The sequence below is a fragment of the Rousettus aegyptiacus genome, unplaced genomic scaffold, assembly GCF_014176215.1.
Source record: "Rousettus aegyptiacus isolate mRouAeg1 unplaced genomic scaffold, mRouAeg1.p scaffold_m13_p_2, whole genome shotgun sequence".
NCBI lineage: Eukaryota > Metazoa > Chordata > Mammalia > Chiroptera > Pteropodidae > Rousettus > Rousettus aegyptiacus.
In genome coordinates this window covers 24,608,258-24,627,776 of record NW_023416295.1, presented here as the reverse complement: position 1 = coordinate 24,627,776, position 19,519 = coordinate 24,608,258, and the positions used below count along the sequence as shown (strand labels likewise).

The 19,519-nt window shown below is 36.9% G+C and overlaps 1 pseudogene; it reads right to left on the bottom strand.

Annotated features, from left to right (window-relative positions):
- Nucleotides 1–2,553: 2,553 nt before the first annotated feature.
- On the bottom strand, nt 2,554–2,675 carry LOC118614137 (annotated as a pseudogene).
- Between the last annotated feature and the right edge of the window lie 16,844 nt (nt 2,676–19,519).

Genomic DNA, 19,519 nt, shown 5'->3' with positions numbered 1-19,519 from the left:
ACACATCTTAAAGTCAGCCATCTTGTTAAGGATTTTGCATAATCTTTAGTAAATGGAAGGCTGCTTCCTCTAGCCAAGGTGAGAAGCCCACGCTAGCTGGTCCAGGGATCAGAGGAATTGGGGGGTCAATAGTATACAAGTACATTCACCCAGAAGTCTTCATCCCAGATCTCAGGGTCCTGAATTTAGTGTAGGAGACACTGCTGCAGTGAATTCAACCTTTAAAAAGTTCCATCACTCTTTCATTTACATCTTAAGCATAATTATTAGCATAGTCTTCTGAATAAAGAAGATGACGGTCTCTTTAAACACTGCCACTGAGGCTTTCTGGGTTTCACACCATGCCCCGAGTTGATAGATTTTTACCTTGAGTCTTCTTTCTTTCTCCCTGTGGATGCTAACAATAGCCGACTCATTTTCCGATCCTTATATCTACTTGTGCCCCAGATCTTTCAAGCATTGGACCTATTGCATAAACCAATACATTCCCTTCCACATAGTCCCTCTCTCAGTCTATCATAGGTGAAACCTAAGAAATTGTGATGCTATGCCGTGCCAGAGGTAATCATTGCCCCACTTATCAGTAATTGGGGCTATTTTATCTAACCCATCGGTATCCCATTCTGAGTATCTGCTTTCTGTAACTACACTTGGTATCAACTTTCTTAGTATGTGTTCTTCCAGAAGCAGACCCCGAGACAAGGATTTGAGTGCATATGGTTTATTGGGACAGATTCCAGGGGAGATGGGTCAGGAAGTGGGAAAGCAAGACAGGAAAGGGTAGACAGCTAGCGGATATTACTGTGGACGTCAACTGGGATCGAATCCTGCTGCAACTTCCGGGAAATGGTTGGAACATACTTTGGACTTTTCTTCCTACATCATTGACTGGTTAATACTCCCAACATGTCAATTTTCTACCTTCCCTGTGCTTAAGATGTGATAAAACTCTCAGGTGGCAAGACAATTGCGGGCACTTAACCATCTTCATGTTCAGGAATGATGAGTGTCGGGGTGGTACGGGCAAAGTACCAACAGCATCTGCTACCACACTGAGTACATTTTAAAAGCCATGAGTCCATAATGATAGACAAAGAGGTCTGGTCAAAGCAATAAAAGCAAAATGAAAAAAACACACACACATACATGGCACACACATACACACACCCACACACAATCTTCTTTGTCACCTTTGGAGGTAACCAGTATACAATACTTCATTCTGACAATTGGCAATTGAAGGAGAAAATTAAGCTATGAATCTAACTTTGCTGTGTAAACTGTTATTTCAGAGTAATCAGTTAGCCATGGTCAATGAGGGAAAAATCTTCTTTAATGAAAAATTATCATTTCTCATCATTGTTTTATGGGGATAAAATAACACAAAGTAATTAATTTGCTTTAATATATTTCAGAATAAAAAGGGAATTGATGAAACAAGTGAGGGGAAATCTTGATAAATGTTGAATTGATTTGAATCTCCTATGTGGAGGTTCACTCTACTATTCTTTTTTTTTTTTTTTTCTTATTTTTTAAACTAAAAGAAAAAGTCTTTTTCTTTTCTCACTTCCTCCAACACTATTATTAGCCTTGGGTTGCATACACATTCTTATAATCCTGATTACCCATTATTAAAATAAACAAAGTAGTAAATAATGCAAGCTGCAGCATTTTTCCTAAGATGCAAGTTCCAAACAATGAAGTTCATTTCTTCTTTGATCACATAATAACTTGAAAATTTCTCTGATGAATTGACCCACTTATAGGCAGCCAATGCTTGTTATGAAATCTTGAATGTAGACACACCTCATAGGTTTATTGTGTGGATTTTTAAAACGAAAAATATGGAGCTCCCATCAGAGTGTCTGGCGCATGGGTAAGGTAATAAGTGTAGACACCTTTTTTTCACTGTCTTCTCCCCTTCCTAGACCTAAGTTGGAAAAGCTCCTTTTAGTTCCTTCCGAATGTAAATATATTACCTGAGAAGGGTACTAAGTTAACTCATTAGCACCTCCTAACACATGAGCAGAGTTTACCAGATTAACTACAGAAAACAAGATCCTGAGGCAATGTGATGTCAGTTGCATAAATGTTGACACAGACAAGCTAGTATGGAAAGTAAATAAATAATGTTCTATCTTATATTGGTTTGGGGAGGTGCACTTTCTGAGGTGCTTTTGTTATCAGGCTCATTTAATCCTCAGAGACCTCTGTGTGAGAGAGGAGGCTCAATCAGCTTTAAAGCATGGACATAGCCTCAAACAGCTCACAAATGGCAGAGCAGGAACTGAAGCGCGAAACTGCTGACATGGAAGTCCAAAGGAGGCCCAAACGTCTGGAGGCCAGAATGAAAACACTGAAAAAGAAGGGAACAGCCGGGCAAGATGAGGGTTTCTTAAAGATGGAATAAGAGGTGGGGTGCTTCCCCCTTCATAAGGGGATGCCCAGTGTGTTTGCAATTTTTTTTTTTTTTTTTTAGATGAGGCAACACTTGGTTGACCTCACAGATTGCAAGGACTTGTCAGCTTACAATCCCTCATTTTTTATTTTTCATGCCCACAGCACCTGGTCTTCCTAGGTGGTCTCCCAACCAAGTACTAACCAAGCTCGACCCTGCTTAGCTTCTTCTGAGAGCAGAGGGGATCGGGCCTGTTCAGGGTGGCATGGCCGTAGACTGCGATTTGTTTCTATATTTGTCCCTACCTTATATATACTGAATTACGCATGGCACGGTTTTTTTTTTTGGTGACCTGTAATAGCCTAATGTCCAGTTCTCAAATAAGGTCCCCAGAATATTCATGATTGTGTTATTTTTACACACAGCTGAAAGCAAAATAAGATCTCATTTTAAATTTTCTAAAAAACAATCTTCAAATTATATTAGCTTCAATTTTTTTTTCTTGACTACATATATGATATTAATTTTTTTTTCCTTCCTTGCAAAACTATTGATAATTACCCTTGTTACAGTCATATGAAATCTAGGGCATAGTGAGTTTAAATATCAAAAGATAACCTATTTTTTACATCTTTCCTGTGGAAAACACTTAAAGATTCTTATATATTTTGCTGATTTTATAAGTCATACCTATTTGTAGCTTTATAAACTCAAACATTAAAGAAGTGTATAAATAAAACAGCAATGTTTCCCCCATAATCCCATTCTTTAGCATGAACCACAGTTAATAGCTATGCAGCTCTTCTTCAGGCTTTTTATTTTACAGAATTTACGAAGCCCTTCCACATATTTCATCTCATTGAAACCTCACAACAGCAGTATTCAATTATAAATGTGAGATTGGGGAAATTGTTTTCCAGTGAACTTTAATAACCTTCTCACAAAAGGGAGCTACCATGACTGACTACCTTCTATTCACATTTTTGCAAACCCAGGCCTGGATTGATTCACTGTGACCTTTCATGCTCAATTCATATAGCAAAGAACAGACTGGGCTGTGGAGAGCAGAATCAATTCAAAATCTGCTAAGCATTTTGGTTCTATCAGCTACAGCCTTAGCTAAATGCAAAATATTTGCATGGGTAATAGATAAAGATGTAGCAATCTTCCAAAATACTCGAAAGAATGCATCTTCAAGATCACTAACACAGAAACATATGGGACTAGCCAGTCTAAACTGTGGTATAAAATTGAGTTCAAATTAGAGTAAATTGTGGTATCTCTTCCCATGTAAGTGGGTAGATGTATACTTCACACGCCAATTACCACTGGAGATAAAGTAACAGCTCTCAAATTAATGGAATAAAACAAGTCCCCCCAGGCTAACAGCGCAGTCTTGGGGTTAGCTGCTTAATTAGTGGGATCTTTGTTCTAATAGATCTTTTAGATAGGATCTTGAAATCAAGTCAGGTGGAGGAGGAGGAAGGTAGAGAGAGTTTGGAGTCTTAGATAAATTCAGTTACCATATTTTTAAACTACACTAATGGAAAGATAAGGATTCCAAAAAGCCAAATTAACTTCAACTCTTAGTTTGTATATAATGAACTGTTTATTTTGGCCTGGGAAGTTACTTCGATGAAGCCATTATGATGGCCAAGGACTAACCATGATTAAATTTCACTCCAAGGACAAACTGAAGGATAGTGCATAATTTTTTTAATCTTTATCTATTTCGTTTCTAAATCATGAGCAAAAATGTTTGCTAGGTAAATTAGTCATCGGTACTATTGTGGCTTTAACGTTTGATGCCTGAATTCTTCTCTTAAATTTCATTGGTTTCAACCTGAAGCAGGAAGAAGTGGCGACTGAAGTAGATTTGCTTTTCACTGAAACAAAAAGGCAGCAACAAGTCTCTGAGCTCCCTGGACTCTGAACAAAATGCAGAATGACATGGAGCACTGTGACCTAGCTTGAAATGTTGTAATGGCCCTGATAGTGATTCATGTCTTCGCAAAACAAAGGGCTATCTCTCTAACCCTTCACAGCTTAGGTGGTGCCTTCTCCACTGAGCTGCCTTTGATGATGAGACTCTGGCAGCCGGTCTAAGAGAGAAAAGAACATTCAGGGAATTTTAAGTGGTTTGGATCAGCAATCGTCATATGCAATTGATGTTCATTTACATTTCACTAGTCAAACTCTAATGTTGCTGAAAATTTGGGAAAAAATATTTCAAATACTAATCAAGCCCAATCCTACTTTAATGTAAAAAATGAGCTGTCTTACCTTTTTTTCAGTCCTAGCCTCAGAGGGAGATATAATATTTCCTGATAGTGCTTTAAATACTTTGCTGTTCAGACTTCAGTGAATCCGCAATAATTACATCAGTTAAAACAGCTTGGTTTTTCCAAAGTTGTTTCAAGTTTAGGGTACCTTTGAACTTCTTATCACGGCATTCATCCTTTGATGTCGGGTTTAATAGAAAAGGGCCAATCCTCAGATGGATCACTTAACCATTTAAACCATTTACCTATCAATTGTTTATGTTTTAATCTATCGACTTATTGGTCTACAATTTCCTAGCCTCCTTCTTTCCAGGAAGTTTAATTGCACAGAATCTAGGAGCCATATGCTATTCCCAGTGGAGAGTTTCAAGAAAGACCCAGTGATTTTTAATTCCCAGAAGTACAAGCAATAAAGACTTCAGTAGATTATCATTAAGAACTTACTTAACATTTAGTGTCTAACTAAGCCTTTTATAGGAGTTTTTATTTTGTCATGTCTATGAAGGAGACTAAAAAATTATCTTTGTTTCACAGGTTGAAAAAGTGTGAAATATCAATATACCATTGTGTGTGTGTGTTTTTTTTTTTTTGGGGGGGGGGCGCGGCAGTGGTGAGGTGTGAGTACCAGTTTCTTTAAGGGAAAATTAATTCTACTCACCCCTCATTACTCCCTCAAGAAATCCAACAATTTCATCATAGTTTTGGCTGTAATCAGTGTGCTCATTCTTACTGAACCACACTTTCCAGTAAAATGAGATCTTCTTGATATGCTGTATTGGCAATCGCAGGCTTCACTTCTACAATTGAACGAACAAAAGAGCACATATTTTCCTTCAGAATCACCAAAGAGCACTAAACACATTTACATAAAGCCATAAAGCAAGCGGAAGAATTAGAAACCTCCCCCTCTGTGTGAGCAGTGGCGAGTCTAGTCTTCCTAGCCTACCATGAGGGTAGTAGGTATAGACCCTCTTTATTTCTCCAGATGGCCACTGAATCCCCACAGCAGAATCTGTCTTAGCGTCTTTGAAAGTATAAAGAGTACCACTACAAACCAGTGATGATATTTTGGAATTGTTTAGTTCTTTTTCCCATAATTTTCTGTGTAAAAATAAATTAGAAGTCATAGAGTGGATGCTTATTAATAAAAATAAGAACTTATCAAAGAAGTAAACATAAATAATTGTGAAATCAGAGCAGGCCTGCACAATAGAGACATTTCAGAGTCCAGATAGAGGAAAATTGATAACAAGGCAAAGTTTGCTCTGAAATTCTCAGTCAACATTTATCGTGTTTTCCTCTTAATTTTCTAATAACCATTTATTATTTTATACTTGATTAGCTCTTCTAAATCCAAACTCTCATTATTTAATGCTCTGTTTTTTAATCCTGCCTTACCCCATTTGCATGCTGCTCCAAGATAAATATCAGCAACTAAATTTTGTTTTTGTTTTAAGTGGGAAAACTTTTGATGATATTAATAGTCTAACTTAGAAAAGATTACTTGTCAAGGCATAAATTTATACTGTGTGTATGATTAAAGCCAAGTTGGGATGCTATAGTGGTAAGATTTTCAAATTTGGGGGTCAGAGGAAATAGATCTAGTTCTGACTTTGTCCTTTAAGTTGTGTATATGTCAGTTAGTGTTAACTCTATCTGTTAGGGTGATCATTTACCCTAACCCCAAATTCATACCCTAAGTGTCATCACCTAGCCATATAATCCAAAAGCCTAGCCTTCAAAGGTGGTTCCGGCAAAGATATAGCTCTCGAAATTTTCCAAGAACATCAGAGTATGTTCTTAATCAGCTTATGCATAATAAAATAGGTTTTTATTGGTAAAGTTTATGACTTGTCATTAACATTTAAATATATTGGAAATAAGCTCTAAATAATGAAAATAATATTACAGATATATGGATTATATGAAATATTCTAGAGACTCCCTGCCTGCTTGTACAAATAGAATAAGAATCTAGAAAATCCTGTCCCCTGTACCCTTAGGAATATTATTTCTTAGATTGTCCAGTTGTCTGGCCATTTAATCAGTCCTTAGTCCTCTAGTTGGCTGATATCTACTATAAGGTTAATTGAGCCCTGCCTCTAGAATATGACCATATCTGCTTCAAGTGAACATTGCATACACTGGTATAGTTAGAATACCTAAAGGTCAAGAGCTAAAATTTCATTAAACTTATTTAATAGGTTATATGAGCTGTTTTGTGACCTTTTCCTAATAAATGTTTAATGTACATATTTACGTATAGCCAAATTTGGTCAGAGATTTACTTTCAACATAAACTAGTGAAGAGATTATGCGGGAGACAGTTATTCCTCATCCATGTCTAATTATTGGTAGTTAGCATAATCCACAAAATACTCCTTGCAACATTATGCTCCAGTTGAGACGGAACTCAACTGGTTCAGGCATTTACCCTTTATTCATTCCTCTTTTTCCAGCCTGGAATGCAATTCTGATGCCCAATGGGGCAGCAGCCATATTCACATTAAGAATGGCACGGTGGAAAGATCGGCAACTGCTTAACTGCTGAGTCCCTGAAAGCATTTTGGAGCCTCCATACCAACCCAAACTTGCCTATATCTGACTTACGACGATGATTTAAAAAAGTAAATCCTATTTAGTTGTTTTGTTGTTGTTATTCCGTAAAGCGGAAAATAACACTTGTTGATAACACTGGCCATGCTATTCTCCCCTTCCACCAGGATTATTCTTAATTTACTACTAAACTCATTTCCAGCATAAGGCATGTCATTGTCATTGCCCCAGCTTCTACTGTATGGATGACTAGGTAATTAATCTAAAAAGGGTGGGCTTTATGTCTTTGGTACCTTGCACTAAAGAAGGCCTCAGGGTGATAAGGTAATATTGTACAAAGAGCATAGCTATGCTTTGGTTAATCTAACCCTCATGATAAGTTTAACTCACCCACTCTGAGCCTCAGCTTCCTTATTTCTAAAATAAAGACTATAATGTCTACTTAAATATTTACTGAGAGGAGTGTGAAATGGCTCACTCAAGTCAGACATGTGTATATGTTTTTCTTTGCTATGAAATTCCCCTCTCTCACGAATACAAATGGAACAAATTATCTCACTTTTTACCGCTCTTTTCTCAGTGCAATCTTTCAGTCTTGTTACAGTGCCCTTCGGAAAAACATCTTCTCCTGGAGTTTGACCTTGGTTTTCATTTGATCTAGATTTTGTGTGATTGAAAAGTTGGTGGGGAAGGGAGTGGGAAGAAGGAAAAGGTCCACAGAGTACAGCCCTAGGCATGGATGACTCCGTTCTCAGGTAGAAGAGAACTGACAAGAAAGAAGAAGCAGGCAAATATCTCCCCTGTCCTCGGAACGTTCATTTTTTCCACATGTGAAAAAGGGAGCCATGTTCGTAACCATCTTTTTTGGCTCACAAAGTCTATCTGCAATTTTAATTATGGTTTCCTTGAAAGCTAAGTCTTCTGAAATGTGCTTTTGAAATGAAGTCATAATCACCTATAGTACATATTTATAATGCACATATATGCACACACATACCAATAGATATTTATATATAACATTAGAGTCTGTTACCATGGAAACTATTACAGTACTAACAAATTAAGCATTATGACACCACTGTAATAAGAAAAAAGAAATTTGAATGAAACAGCAAGCATTTGTTTAAGTACAAATAGCTTTAGTAATTAAATACACAGAGACAATACAGAAAACCACAAATTAATATTTAGAAGCCTTTTCCAGGATGAAAATCAGCTTTGATGTTGTTTTTCTTTTTCCATCGCATTACATTATACATCTTTATAAATTAGGTTAACAAGAATAGATCAGCTGCATTGGAGCCCTCACATACCTAAAAGCTCTGCTCTCATTCTAAATAGTTACACCTTCCATAGTCGGCAAAAAAGAATTTATGGCTCTTTTTATTCATCAAAAAGAAGACTTTTTAAAAAGAAAGCTCAAATGTGAAGTTGGTCTTACATCCTTGTTTCATTCAGACAACATGTAGAACTACCCCTGGGGTTTCGAATATATTAACATCTTTTCACAATTAACCCTAATGGGACAAGTGTAGCATTTTTTCAAGCAGATATATTCAAAGCTGAAAAATACATATGTTTAAATAGATCTCATTATATCAGCTACACCAAATCTCTCCTCTTTATATACAGAGGATTGTACCTCTTTTCACTGTCATGCAACATTAAAATAGGAAGGCATACACAAGGATGACATGGATTTGACAAAAAATTAATGATTTGTACATCACTTTAATGCTTCAAATCTGCAATTCATGTATGCTAATTAGTTCATAATGGGCTGTTGAAGAACAGAACTGTCATCTTGCTGCTTCGTAGGTTTCTGGAAGCTCCGATTCAGCACAGACTTGCTAGTTGGCTGCTGGATTCTGGGCTATAACACAGCAGATCTATGATAGCATTTTCCCCCCATGCAATTGTTTCCTGGATGTGGTGCTTTAATCTATCAGAGTTACGACGGCATATCTCAAATAAGTGGTTCCTGGGTGCCGCAATACATACCCGGAGCAATAGCATAGCATCGCTATATCTAAATGATTGATTTCTGGATTTTAGGCTGTCAGACTATACCTCAGAGGGCAGCTGTCAGCTTTCTAAATGTATGAAGTTGTATTATGCAGCACATTTTGAAAATGTATGTACAACTTTTTTTATTTACAGATAAAAAGGGCTCTAAAAGTTGGAGAGAGAAAACAAAGGGGGCTAAAAAGATCAGATATCTCTTCTTACTGTGAAATCACATCTATCTCTACAACGCAAGGAAAGCAGCTACCAGTCCCTTTTTTGAGGGGTCTTTGTGCTGTCAGGGTGGAGGAGACAAAGACTGTCACAACGGCACAGAGAGTAAGGCTGAACTGCTTCACAAACCAGATGAAAACGCAGAGGCTAGCTTCGAGATTTGAAAACAAGTTGCTCTGTTTTTACTGGAGAGAAAACTGATTTTCCCTGATCTCCTGATAGAGGCTTGATCCAATATGTTTCTCATATCGCATTGGCTGATCTGAAAACCCAGCTGCTGTGTGCGTCCAGGGAGAAGATTCCACAAAAGAAACAAGCATCGAACTTATTCTCAGGTTCGAAATATCAGCTATGTTCCTAATTGCTGAAATTTTGTCTTAAAGACTCCAAAATGAAGATGTATTTAATTAAAATTTCTTTTTCTGCTGGAAAATACAAACTAGAGACCGTAATAGAAGTACTGAGCCAGGCCAGGGGGAAAATATCTCAAATGTAGTTGAGCTGTTAAGGGATTTTAGATAATTAGAAATAGGCATTTTATAATATGCAAAATAGTGCTACACTAAAAGAGAGTTTTAATGTGATTAATAAAAATTATTGTTTGTTAGAGCTTTATTTATTAGAGCTTTTTTAAAGGCCTTTATGTAAGCATGTAGGGGGCAAATGTGCCAATAAGAATAGGTGTTTAATAAATGTTGAGTGAATGAGGGTTGTTTTTAAAATAATGTTGTAAGAGATATAGAGTGACATTCCAACCTAGAGGTTGCACATGACTCTCCAGGAAAACTCAAGTCAACAGTAAAAATAATATATTATTTTCATTAGACATCTGAATAACACTTTCTTGTGAAGGAAACCAACCACAAATGTGAAGCTCCCTTTAATGATTGGGTGATGCAAATTTGTAGTTTTAGAGTTGTGTTTTGGTAAACATTTAGGAGTGGATTGGCTGGGTCATTTAGGAGATGTACGCTTAGCATTTTGAGAAACTGTTAAACTGTTTTCCAAATTGATTGTACCATTTTACACTTCTACCAGCAGTTTAGAGAGTCCCTGTCCCTCCCCCTCCTCACCAACACTTGACATAGCCACTCTTTTCAACTTTATACATTATAGTAACGTAATTATATCTTGCTGTGGTTTTGATTTGCATTTCCTTCATGACTACTGATCTTCAACATCTTTTCATGTTCTTATTTGCCATCTGTCTACCTTTTTTAGGTCAAGCGACTATTCAGATCTTTAGCCCATGTTTAACTTGGGTTGTTTGTTTGTTTTATTATCAAGTTTTGTATACTTTGAATATAGTTTTTTTTATTATTAGATATGTAATTTGCAAATATTTTCTCATAGCTTGAATCTTCTCTTTTCATTCTCTTAGCACTATTTTTTAAAGAGTGGATGCTCTTTATTTTGATGGTCACATATCTATATCTATAGGTCTATAGATACAAAATCTTTTGATGTCTTCTTTCCCCGCTCAATCTGCTAGAAGTTTATCTATTTATTATATTCTCAAACAAACAAACAAACAAACAAACAGATTTTGTTTTCATTAATTTTTATCCATTGTTTTTCTGTTTTCTGTTTCATTGATGTCTGCCTGGCATTTATTATTTCTTTTTATCTACTTATTATACACTTTATTTGCTCTTTTTTTTCTGCTTCTTAAGTTTGGATGTCGAGTTAATCAATTTTACACCAAAGAGAAATTAACCCATATGTGCATGCAAAGATTATTACACAAATATTCATAAAGCTTCATTTTTAATAGTTGAAACCTGGAAACTGCTCAAATGCTTATCAACAGATGAATAAATATATAAACTGCTATATTTATACAATGGACTAATATTCAGCAATAAAAAGAGAAATATTGTTACACAAACTATGTAGATATATCTGAAAATAACTATGATAGTAAAAAAAATAGAAAAAAGAGGAAACACTATATGATTTCATGTATATAAAATTTTTTAAAATGTAAAATAATGTATAATGACATAAGCAGATTAACGGTTACCTTGGGATGAACATGGAAGCATAATAAAGAGGTATTCAAAAGGGGCAACAGGAAATTTTTGACAGTGATGGAAATGCTTGTTAACATTATTGTAATCAATGTTTTGTGGATGTTAAAGCTGATCAAATTGTATACAGCAAATCTTCAATTAACATCACTGATAGGTGCTTAGAACTTTGGTGAAACAACATATAATGAAACCAATTTTATCAGAGGCTACTTGACATAAACAAGAGTTACATTCCCATGATATCTCATCAACATAATTAAATGATATTGAATGAAACAGTGTTGAGTACCTTCTACATTTCAAATATGTACAGTTTATTGTATGTCTATTATAGCTCTAAAAAGCTCTTTAAAAGGCACCATTACTCACACCTGTCAGAGCGGCTATCATCAATAAATCAACAAATAACAAGTTGCTGGAGAGGATTTGGAGAAAAGAAAATCCTTCTATACTGTTAATGGGATTGTAAATTAGTGCAGCCACTGCAGAAAACAGTCTAAAGATTCCTCAACAAATTAAAAATACATCTGCCTTACAATCCAGCAATTCTACTTCTAGATATTTGTCCAAAGAAAACAAAAACACAAATTTGAAAAGATATACACACCCCTCTGCTCATTGTTGCATTACTAGTAATAGTTGAGATATGAAAGCAACCTAAACATTCATTAATAAATGAATGGATAAAGAGACGTGATAAGATATATATATTATTAGCAATAAAAAAAACGAACTCTTGCCATTCACAACAACATGAATGGACCTAGAGGTTATGCTAAGTGAAATAAGTCAGACAGGGAAAGACAAATACCATATGATTTCACTTATATGTGGAATAAAAAAAAAAAAAAACAAATGGGTGAACAAAACAAAACAGAAACACACCCATAAATATAGAGAACAAGCTGATGGCTGCCAAAGGGGTGAGGATGAAGGATGGGAATAAAAAATTTAAATAAAATTGATAAACATAAACAAAAAAAAAGAGAGTTATGGGTGCTAAAATGAAGTGACATTCAAGATCTGAAATAAAGTTATGAATTTTGCAAAAAACCCACCATTATGAGAATGATGAAGGCCATAGAAGAGAAAATATTTATGTGCAATAATTATATTTGACTTGTATCCATAATATATAAAGAATGGTTACAATTCAATAATAAGGAGAGAAATAACTTAAGAAAACAACAGACAAGAGATTTCAACAGATATTTCATAAAGAAATATATATGCATGGTCAATAAGCCTATAAAAATATTTAACAATATTTGTCATCAGGGAAATACAATTTAAAACCACAATGAGATACTGCTACATCCCCCGACCCCCAATTAGGATGACTAAAATGAAAAAGAATGACAACATAAAAAATTGGCCATGATATAATAGAGGTAGACTTTTAGTACATGGCTGGAGTGAATGTAAACTTACAAAACCAGTTTCTTTAAAAAGTTAAACATATGTTGCCTCTGAAGTATCAGACATGAATGAAAATGTCATCTTGGAAAGGGTCCTCCAGGCCCAGCTGACTTCATGTGGATCAGAGATGAAATGCCCAGACAAGCCCTTCCTGAATGCCTGATCCACAAAATTATTAATTAAATTTAAAAATTTTAAAGTTAAATATATATGATCCCAAAGACCCAGCAATTTTTCTCCTGCGTGTCCCCAAGAGAATTAAAAGCACGCACCACATAATATATGAATATTCATAGCAGCTTTATTCAAAGTAGATCAGAACTGGAAACAATCCTTCCCCTGCATTGGGGACTCAAACTACATGTATATTTGATTTTTAAAATTGCCTCCCAGCATGCAGATTTCTGCTCATTTTATCTTTCTATTTAAAGAAATTATCTCTGGGTTTCATTTTGGATAACTTCTGTTACTGTATCTTCAAGCTTACTAATCTTTTTTTCTTCAGTGTTTAATCTGCTGTAGTTTTCATCTCAGATATTAGAGTCTTCAACCTTCAGAAGGTCAATTTGAGTTCTTTGAATGTCTTCCATGTCTCTGGTCTTCATGTGCAATCTTTCCTCTAGCCTCTTGGACTTACAGAATATTGTTATAATAACACTTTAATTTTATGTCTACTTATTCTATTATCTATATAATTCTTATATGTTTTAATTGATTGATTTTTGTCCTCATTATTGGTCATACTTTTCTACTTTTGGTGTTAATTCAAAATGTTAATTCTGTTTATTTCTGGATTGATGTCAGACATTGTGAATTTTACCTTTTTCCATGTTGGATATTTTTGTATTTCTGTAAATATTCTTGAGATTTGTTCTACTTTGCAGTTGAGTTACAGTTTGATGTTTTCAGGACTTGCTTTTCAGCTCTGTTACATGGTACTAGAGCACCCTTTATTTTACGGTAACTTTATCTCAATATTGAAGCTAAACTTTCTGAAAACTCTACCCAATGCGCCATGAATTATGAAGTTTTCCACTCTGCCTGGTGGGAACTGAAACCATTGCTGGCTTTGTGTGAGTTCCTATTACTGTCCATCTAATCATTTTAAAGAGTTCTTTCCCCAGACCTGGGTGTGTCCTTCCACACCTGCACTGATCAGTACTGAGCTGAAGACTCAAGCATGACTCTCTAAAGGAGACAACTGTACTCTGCCTGGGTTCCCACTCTCTGTGCCTTAGCCAGAAACTATCTCCAGGCAGCAAATCAGGGCAAGTGTAGGGCTCACCGCATTCATTACCCATCTCTCAGGACTCACCGTTTTTCACTGCTTGCTGTCCAAATATTAATGACCACTGTGCCATATATTTTGTCTATTTTGTTTGTTTGTTTCAGGAAGAAAGGTAATGTAGGTTTCTGTTATTTAGATGTGGCTGGAAGCAAAATTTTCATTTAAGTCTAATTTTGCCCAGCTGCTTAATGATATCTTTTGATGAGCAGGAGTTTTTAATTTTCAATAAGTCCATCTTATCAACTTTTTTCTTTCATTGTGGTAAGGACCATGAAGAATACAATAATAAGTAAAATACATCATCTGCTTATCCAAGAAGTTTGCAATCTTGTAAAGGAATAGAATGTTACAAATAATACTTTGTGGTAAAGAAGATTCAGGTGGTTAGTTGAGATGAATAATAATAGTTAAGTATAGAAATGGCCTATAGATTGTGGGTCAAAAATAGAAAAGGGTATTGCGTTAGGCAGAAAAATAGCCTCCAGAGATGTCAAAGTCTTAATCATTGGAACTGTGACTCTATTACCTTATAGAGGAAAAGGGATTTTGCAGGTGTAATTAAGTTAAAGATCTTGAGATGGAGAGATGATCCTGGGTTATCTGAGTGAGTCCAATGTAATCACTAAGGTCCTTATAAGAGAAAGAGGGAGATAAGAGGGTCAGAAAAAGGGATGTGACAATAGAAGCAGGCGTCGGAGCTATGGGATTACCGGAAGGGGCCATGATCCAAGGATTGAGGGCAACTTCTAGATGCTGGAAAAAACAAGGGAACACACTTTCCTTTAGAGTCTCTAGAAGGAACATAACTCTACCAAAACTTTAATTTTAGTTCAGTGAGACCCATTTTGGACTTCTGAACTCCAGAACTATAAGATGATAAATTTGTGCTGTTTTAAACCATTAAATTTGTGATTATTTGTCATGGGGGCAACAGGAAAGTAATACAGTTTTTAAATAGAAGGGATCCTTTTTTTGTTCCAGTCCCAACAGTGAAGTTGCTAGGGGACTAAATGTCCCATACAGAGGCCTCCTCTTCCAGCAGTGATCATCATTTACCTGCTGATACATGAGTGAAATTCAAAGTACCTGAGACTTTCTGTTAACCTCTTTTGTGGAATAAGTACTTGGACACAAAATGATGGCTTCCTGTGAATCAGGAGTTCGCCACCCTCTACCCCCACTCCCACATGGGACCCACATTACACAAAGGCCGAAGGTAGGCAATAGCTCTATAAGATCTGAAATTCAAAACTTTATAACATTTTAGCACTCTAAATGGCATAACCTCCTCTTCTTTATAAAATTGAAGTCTAATCTACTTATGATCACAAACACAGGCTTGACTATCCCAAAATTGAGGACTGGCTATATATTACTCTCTTGACCATATTTCTCTTCAGTTTGAGTTCCCTTTTCTTGAAAGAATTTCCAGTATTTATCCAGGGAAGTTCTTGTCATGATGTCCGGATACTTTTGTGTCCACCTGAGGTTAAGTCAAAATGCTTCTTTATTGATGAAAATAAATGCCTTAATAACCAACATAAATTATCTGTATAAAGACTCCAAGTAAATTCAAGCCCTTTCCCCAGATAAATTGCGTTAGAGAATTAGCAGCCAAGGAGATAAAATGCAGAGAGGAGGCAGTCTCTTTCCTGTGTCCCTGGAGGGAATAGAGCCATAGGGCACATGGTTGTCACTTTGAGTTATAAAAGTCCTATTTGCATGTAGAGATGTGCTTGGACAAGCAATGAGCTGAACTGTGCACAAGCATTGTGTTAGATGAGAACCTTGCTCCTGGCGAAATAGCAAATAGCAGGGTGCATTGTTGAGGCTAATCCCTGCTCACTTGGCCTCTCCATGAGAAATGAATAATGCTCCACAGGTTCATAAATCCAGGCATCATGCTGAAAGTCCAGGCAAGGCTAGGTGGAGACAGTGAGCTTAATGATCAGATTGATCCATTTCTTTTGGGATGGAGGGGTGGGGTTTCATAAAGTTCTTGTGAAGCAAGCCAAAACAAGATTTCAAAACTGACTGGTCGAGACAAGATGTTCATGAGTGGGATTAGGTTGACAGTGTCCTAAATCTGTTTGGCTAATTATTTTATTTGCCAGCTGGGTAATGCTTTCACATTTAGACTGTGTCTACGGGGAATCAATAAAATTTCAAAAAAAAAAAAAAAAAAAAAAAAAAAAAAGAAAGAAAGAAAGAAAGAAAAAAAATTCATATAACCAACTTTTTTTTCCTTTCTTGCTCACATAATATCAGGGAATTGGTTTGATTGACCTAGTTTTTTTTTTTTTTTTTTTTTTTTTCATTTTAGTTGGTTGAAAGAATTCACTTATTTTATTTATCTGGGAAAGTTTCCATTTTATAATGGGTTTAGTGTATGGTTGTGATGTGTCCCAGATTTAGACACACACACACACACACACACACACACACACACACACACTCTTCTTTCATGTCTTCTTTCCATCTCCATCTTGGGAGATTCTCAAGGTGGCAGAGGCTAGAACAAGACTAGTATAATTGAGTTGTGATTCTAATTTTTTATGCTATCATCTGGTTCTCAGAATACTGATACAAGGTTCTCCATTTGTGAAGTCACCAGTGAAATGGTAGATAGAGGTTGGGCACAGAGTTTGAAGCGGTCTGGCTGGGAGAAATAGTGCAGGGACTTATGTCTATTAGCAGCCTGGCAGACTGGAGGATCTATGCTGATACATGTGAACTGCAGTGTTCATGAGGCTGGAGAGAAGATTTTTAAAGTGGGAGGAATTCAAGGGAGTTTGGTCCTAAGTGTTAGATGACTAGGCAAAGAAAATTTAATGTAGGAAAATTCTATGGACAGAATTAGTGAATAACTGAGTCATGGTTCAGGTTGTTTTTAAGAACAATTTTCACCTGAGACCAGGAAGTCCAGGAAGAATAGGCCTTCTTTCCTTAATGGCTATAGAGCTAGAAAAGATGTTTCAGTCTTAAACTTGGAAATGGAACTGAAATATGAAATTATAAAATCTAAGCCATTTGCATTCAAGTGGCCTCCATGCTATTACTTTATGCAGCAAATGAATTATTGAGCATCTCTGATGTGCAAGGCACCTATTAGGCAGTCATATTTCAGCAGTGGACAAGACAGACATGGTTCTTACCTTTCATGGAGATTAAAATTTGGGGAGAAGATAAATAAGGTAGGCTGAAGAATGGCCCCACAAACATGTCCATGTCCTAAATACTGGAACTTGTAAATATGTAACCTTGCATAGTTAAAAGGACTTTGCCAATGTGGTTAAGTTCTTGAGATGGAGAGGGTCTCCTGGATTATCCAGGTGGGCCCAATGTAATCACAAGAGTTCTTGTGGGAGGGAAGCATCAGAGTCAAAGGGAGACATGAGAACAAAGCAGAGGCTGGAGAAGAGAGACAAGGCTGCGCCGCTAGCTATGAAGGTGGAGGAAAGGGCCATGAGCAAAGAAATATAGGTGACCTTCAACAGCAAGAAAACTGGTTCTGCCTCAAAGCCTCCACAGTGAGTGCAGTCTTACTGACACCTTGATGTCAGCTCAGTGAAACCCTTTCAGATTTCTGATCTCCAGACTGTAAGATAATAAATTTGAGTTATTTTTAGCCACGAAGTTTGTGATAATTCGTTGCAGCAGCACTAGGCAAATAATACCAACAACGAGCAAGTAATTGTGATAAATGCTGTTTCACGATCCTTGTGAGGGTGCCATGAAGGGAGAGCCCAGACTGTCACTAGAAAGCAAAACCACCCTAATCTAAAATGGGGCCAGAGCTCACGTCCCTCAATTTCTTGTCTTCTGGAGCAGACAGAGGAGTAAGTTGTCCAGGAGGAAATGAGGAAGGATGTGTTGCAGGCGGAATGACCTTGGCAAGGCCCCACTGCTTGAGGGACTTTGACCCACTGGAAAACAGGAAGAGAGATGGCGCTAGTGCAGCACCGTGAGCAAGGGGACGGCAGCAGCCATAGCAGCAGAAAGGGAGCCGATTCTATCAGGTTTGATAATAGACTATATAGCAGTTTTAGATTTTATTCAGAAGAAAAGGAGCAACCTTAGAAGGATCATAATAAGTAGGTGCCAACATCAGACTCATGTTTTTAGGGTTCAGTGGTGGCTCTCCCCCAAAGGATATGTCCACCCAAAAAACTCTGGTTGTGACTTCATTTTGAAAAGCGTTCTCTGCAGAGGTAATTAAGTAAAGGATCTTGAGTTGAGAGCATCCTGGATCATCTGGGTGGGCCCTAAATCCTACAAGTGTCCTTATAAGAGAAAGGCAAAGGGAAAGTAGAGGAGCATATGAAGACAGAGGCAGAGATTGGGCTTCTGCAGCCACACATTATGGAACACCTGAAGCACCAGAACTCAGGCAAAGAGGGAATCTCCACTAGACTCTCCAGAAGGAGTTTGGTCTTGAACACGTTGATGTCTCTGGCCTCCAGAACAGTGGAAGGGTATTGTTTTTAAGCCACATTATTTGTTACACAGCCACAGGAAATTAATGTAGGGTAGAAGGGAGATTCTTGTTAATCAGGCCTGAGGGTAGGGTGGAGGGAGGCAATGGATATATATGAGTGTGGAAAGATGGAACTGGATATAAATGGGTGTGAAATTCCAGGTAAGTCTAGGCAAAGTGAAAGCTAGAGGCAGGGGGGAAAAACATTGTCTGTGAGTCCAGTTCCTCTTACTGGGCCATGGCTAGGGTGCCCCCAGAATAGCTTTCTCATACTGCTTTTCCAATATCTACTCAGTTTGAAAACAAAATCCAGTTAGAGATTGGAAGGAAACTACATCCCCCATCTCTCCCTCAGGTTCCATAAATACATGCAACTTCATTTAGTTCAGGCTCATTACCAGTAGAGCAAGTCACACAATTCAGTTCTTTTAATCATTTTTCTCATTATTTTTTATTCTCTGTTTTAGTTGTCTCATATTTCTTCACTTCTGTCAACCAGTCTTTCGGTTATACATTCTTCTTGTCATTCGCCTTGGAAAAAACAAAACTAAACAGCATAATTAGTATTGCTTATGTGAAAGATGTGACTTTTTAGGAGAAAAAAAGTTGCTATTAATTGCTGATTCACATTGTAAACATCTTCAACTCCTTGGAGCCGTACTGCATGTCTGGTCTCCACGGAGCCCTTCACGGGGACCGCAGAGCTCTGACCATCAAGAAGTGGTGACTCAGGTATGACTACAGTAGAGTGATCAGGACACAGGATACAAGGCTAAGACTAGGGTTACATCACACCTGAGTTTATTTTGAGGAGAGAAGCCCATTCTC